Genomic DNA, 6,071 nt, shown 5'->3' on the forward strand with positions numbered 1-6,071 from the left:
TCAATATTAAAATGACTGCACAAAAATTCACCAATTTTGGTAAGGTTTATTTGAAATGCATGCTGATATGACAGCTGTCACAATACAATCTAGCAACATTCTTTCAAATGAGGTTAAGGGCAATTAAGTGCTACTGCAGCCATCTTACAGAAAAACCAAACGAACTTTTTAGCCAACCCAATCGAAGGTAAATATAGATGTGAGAATACAGGTGCCATTTGCATAAAATTCAGTCTTCCTTAATAAAGCACTTGAAGCTCAGATACTCCTAGATCAGATTTAGAAGAAAGTTCTCAGTAGCTGAAGATCTGTTGGCCAAATTCAAGTGGCCCTCCAAATAAAACTTCGTGTGGATAGAAAAGTTCACCAATTACACCTGGCAACACAATGCTGTGAGTGCATGAAGGTACTACTGAAGGAAAAGCAAATTCCATTCCTTTGACCCCTTCCCCTACATTCCACTTCTCTCTCTCACACACAACTACACACAGTATAATATGCTTTTTAAAAATCACTTTATTGATGTTTAATTTTGCTCTGTGATTTTCTTCATTTTTCAAGTTTTCTGCATAGGTGCTGATTTTCCAGTTTATTTTTCTGAGAAACATCCTAATCAGAAAAACATTCTTTCTCCGTAAAACTTGATTGCTCTAGTGAAACTTTCATATGTTCCTGCTTCCTATAATTGCCCTGCATTTGTTTGCTTCTTTCCCTAGTAAAGTTGAAGCAATTTCCTGATAAATTTTTTTCACTTCTGCTCTTCAACTGGCCAACATACTGCATTTGTTGAATGGTTGAATTAATATTTTGAACAATAACCCCAATATGGGCCAATAATTTTGGAAACCCATGGCTAAATTTTGTTTCTTGTGCCAGTTTCATGAGACATTCTCAGCAATCGCTGTTTTCCAGAACAGGAAATGAATTTTACAGCCCCATTTCCCTTTCCCTCACCACTATCACCTAGGATTTCCTCCAAAATGTTATAATCTGAAGGAGACTCAGGCACATATATGTATTTCAACACTTAACTTTCTCAGAATGTTTTTGTGTTCAAGTGTCTGAGCAGTTGCTATGTATATGCTCTGCTCACTGTGCACCTTGACCAGAGTGTTCAGCAGCCTCACCTTGCCAGTCTCCACCCTCTTATGACTAACAATTGGCAGACTTTGTAAATTCAGTTTAACTTCCCCAGTTTTCAGAGTATTTGAAGTACAAAATTCAAGGGGAGGATATGTTCAAATTAGTACTTTGCATTATTATGGAAACAAGTTATCATCAAGGTAAAAATGGAAAAAAAATTAAATGAGATGTTCCAGATACAGAATTAGGAAATAGTCCTTCTTCTCAAAAGTTAAGCCTTTACAATGTTATTAAGTTTCATATTACATCCATCTTAAAATTTAAGAATAAAAATTATTTAAAGCTGCGCTATATACATGCAATAGGGTATCAGCCAGCCTTAAAAAGGAGTGAAATTCAAAGACATGTTAGACAAGGATGAACCTTGAAAAGATTATGCTAAGTGAAACAAGACAGACACAAAAGGACACACTGTATAATTTCACTTACATGACGTACCTAGGACAGGCAAATTCATACAGACTTAAAGAAGCATAACAGTTGCTGCAGGTTGAAGGAAAGGGGGATTGGAGAGTTATTATTTAATGGGTACAGAGTTTCTGTATGGGATTAGGGAAGGGTTCTAGAAATGAATGGTGATGCTTGTACAACATGAATGTACTTAATGTCACTGAATTATACATCTAAAATGGTTAAAATAGTAAATTTTATTTTATATATACTTTTTTTACAATAAAAATACGAGGACAAAGAATATTTAAAGCTAATCTGCTACAAGCAAATTATTACAAATTACAACCCCTTTAATTCTTAAGTACTATTGTTACTTAGGCATCTCCTAAAAAGTAGTATCTGGCATAAGGAAGTTTGAGGAGGATATAAAATAATAATTACTTCAGTTATTTAACAATGAACTAAACGGGGCTTTTTACAGGTAATGGCCATTTAGGCCAGATTGGAGAAAGTAAGGTAAACCTACTATGTTCACTGACTGGCATATTTTTACCTAAAATCTTTTGTGATTCAAACTACTGTACCGTTTCTATACTTAATTCATTTGCATGAGGTTGTAGACATTATTAGTGTTCACCAATATCAGATGCTCCACAGACATAGTACACAGAAGATGGCATTTTTCTAAGCCCCCTTAAAGTTAGGGAGGACTCTGTGAATTAGTTCTGGCCAATAAGCTGTGGGTTAAGTGATGACTGTCATTTCTGGACCTGATCACTGTCACATCAACCGAGAAGGCTATGTCAGATAATGCAGCTAAGGTTGGTATATTCGTTGTCAGCCTGGATCACTGAGTTACCTCATGGGAAACAGTGGCCAGAAAGAGCCCCAAGTCAGCAAAGGGCTGCTTGATCACAGAAAAAGCTGCTAAGATTCCGAAGTCATTTGTTAACACGCATTAAGTATAGCCTGTCCTGACAAATACAGGTATTGGTCACAAGAGTTGATTGCTACTCAAAGAACCAAAAATATGTGGCATTAGTTTAGAGGTTTGTTAGTGTACACAGAAACCTAATATTAGAGGCTAGAAACATGGCACTTCACATTATACAGTGGCAAAACATTTGATATAACTCTAACCCACAATAAACTGGGAAGCAGAAAATGTACCTAGTGAGTTTTGAACAAGGGAAAAAATTGCAGACAGTGTGTGTTGGGTGCTATTGGATGCCTTTTTCAAGGTTATAAGAATGGAGCTCAGAAAGGAAAGGTTAATTTGGAAAATCTAAAACAAGGAAACAGATAACCAGAAATTCTGAGCCTCACCTGGTTATATTTTCACTTCCAAGAAGTAGAACATAAACTTGAGAAAGACTTTAAGTGACAAAGGATCATTAAAACTCAGCCTGGCAGCAAAGGTCATAACTAAGAGCGTGGACTAAATATTTATTTTGGAAAAATTTTCAATGGATTAATTAAGGATGTGGAATCTTACTTTTTCTTCTCACTTGGGAAAAATAATGCCTGAAGATGAAAATGTGGTTAAGTGAATGGCTCTTCCATCACAACTTATAGACAGAATATACCTGTCAAAAAGTCAGGAGAAGTATGGAGGTAGGAAATCAGAGAAACATAGTCAACATTAAGAACTATTTGTCTTAAAAAAAAAATATGGTATGGTTACTGGCATGTAACTGACTGGAGGCAGATAAAAGGCCTACTTTAAGACTTGTACTGAAAAAGAAAGTATAAACCTCAGCTAAAAGCACTAGTGACTATTCTGAACTTTAAAAACAAAACAAAACGTCAGCCCCAAATTATCTTAGGAAACAGATTGAAAAGTTGTACAATTCCCAAGGATAGCATATTCCTCAACTGCGATTCAGTTGTAGTCAAGGAGTACTATAAAAATAAGATCCTTTTAGATGGCAAGTATATTGGAGAAGGAAATTCTTAGTTAACAGAAAAAAGGTCTAACCACAAATATTCCCCCTGCCCAGGGTGAGAGACCCTAATATTTCTGTTTTTCCCCTTCTGAATATTTATTGTAGTCATGGTTTCACCATTCTACCACTGTACATTAAAGATGTGGAAATATCCTTTTGGTTCCTGGGTCTCCAGACCAGTGGGGCAACATCCAGACCTGATGTAGCACTCTTAAAGAGCCTGCTCTGATGGAATAAAACTACCTGGATGGGATTTTGGGGCTGTATCCCTTGAAAAGGAGTCATTGCATTCCATGTATAGAAAGAAGACGGAGCAAGTATTTTTTTTTAAATGTGTCTGGTTTAAAATTTTTTTTTTAACTTACTGATTCAAGGGAGAGGGAAACATTGGTTTTTTTTGTTTGTTTTACTTATTAATGTCATTCACTGGTTCGTTATTTGTATGTGCCCTGACCGGCAATTAAACCTGTAACCTCGGCATATCGGCTCAATGCTCCAAACCAACTGACCTAGCCATCCAGAGCAGTGAGTATTTAGTGAATAGTGGGTGAATTGTGAGAGACTTCTGGTGCACTCACACATCCCATCCTTTTTTTCCTGAACCCATGGGAGACATACTCTTTCCTACCCATCCTTCCCATTCTTACTTGCAATTAGACAGGGACATGTGATTACTTCTGGCCGGTGCGTTGTGAGTGACACATCCAATATGAAGAATTTAATGGGGAGGCCTAGTATTGAAAGAAAGAACCACAAGACAATCTGCCTGGATTACAGAATAATCAGCTGGAAAATATTTAGTTGCCTTTACAAATAGCCAAGACTCACAGTGAATTCTGGGTAAGAAAGAAATAACTTTTTGTTGTTAAGCTACTAGGATGCGGAGTTATTTGCTACTGTGGCATAACCAGTTTTATCTATATACAAATGGCAATGCAAACATTTTGGACATTTCTGCTTTAGTGCAACTTAAAAATATATGAAAATGGTCTTCAGGGGATTCATGAACTTCTGAAATTATATACAAAAATGTGGCACATATATTTTTCTGAGAATTTTCATTCTCATCTTATACACTGCCATTAGCAGGAGAGGGCCTGAAAATTAAAACCCTCCTTGTCCCCCAAAACTGACAGCTTCCCTTTGGGACTAGTAGGACCTTAATTCCCATATGGCTCTGTAGGTAATGTTGTTTGATTTTTCTCCATATCATTTGCAATTTCATTTACCTTTTGTTTACTCATCTCTTTTTAAAAATTTTTAAAATTAATTTTTAGAGAGAGAGGAAGAGAGGGAGAGAGAGAGAGAGTAAAAGCATTGGTTAGTTGCCTCTCATATGTATCCTGAATGTAGACTGAATCTGCAACTGAGGCATATGCCCTGACCAGGAATTGAACCCACAACCTTTTGGTTTATGGGACAATGCTCCAACCAACTGAGCCATACCAACCAGGGCTCCTTACTTTTCACTTCTTAGAATGCTTATTTCCTTATTTCTTGGAGATAGATGTGTTTCCTTAGTTCACTGCTATATCCCCATTGCCTACCAAAGAGCAGGTATTCAATAAATACTTATTAAACTATTGAAAAAAATTGAAGATAGGCTATAACTTTCATCATAATCTCAAAGAGCTATATGACCCAAAAAAGATTGAACACAAATAAACATACAAAATATTACGTAATAAATTATCCTGCCTAAATAACTCAAACATTTTGAGAAACATAGGAAAGGATGAAGACTTACCGATGGTAGATACTGAAATCTGAGTAAAAGGGTCCCATTATAAGATATTTTATTCTGAAAAAATGTATTTCTAAAATGTGAAGAATATTTGGAATATAGCTAAGTAAGTAAATACAATGTTGATAGATAAAATATTGTCAATAATGTGCAAAAAAAAAACCCAAGACAAATCTTAAAACAAAGTAAATGAGAATTTATTATGCATGTTTACACAGGAATATCAAAATAATGCTCAATAAGTTACATAGCTATTTTCTAAAAACACTGCAAAAAAGTAAAGATAAAACAGTAGGAATGAAGTATTACCCAATGTTACTCAAAATTAAAAATATAGTTATCTTTTAAACAGATTTGAATTGATGAATTTTACATTAACCAAAACATTTTAAATATCTAAAAATAGTCTTTTTTATGTATTATATAATATATAAATGTTCAATTTTATTGCACATAACATATTTGGCTTAGGCTTATTTATCATGTAACTTGCAGATAAATAAATTATGAATATAAATTTAAGAAAAGTAGGCAGGATGTTATTATACATTACAAATATTAGATGAAGGTGATACATTTCACAGCTTAATTTTCAGGAAATCTTATTGAGCTATTGTATAAAATCACTGAGTAAAATCACATGCAAGCAAAGAGTTATTAAATATTATATTGCAAAATAGCTCCGTTGGCACATTTAAAATAAGAAAATAGGTAGCAAATACTTGCTCTTAGAACCGACACCAAACTAACATTCTCCTTGGCCACCCAAAAAGGTGGTCTTCACAACAGGTTTAAAAACATTAAATGACAAAATTGTAAATACAGAACATATACTTGATTATGTC

The sequence above is a fragment of the Pteronotus mesoamericanus genome, unplaced genomic scaffold (assembly GCF_021234165.1).
Source record: "Pteronotus mesoamericanus isolate MK-2021 breed Mesoamerican mustached bat unplaced genomic scaffold, CSHL_Meso_final contig_20, whole genome shotgun sequence".
NCBI classification, from domain to species: Eukaryota; Metazoa; Chordata; class Mammalia; order Chiroptera; family Mormoopidae; genus Pteronotus; species Pteronotus mesoamericanus.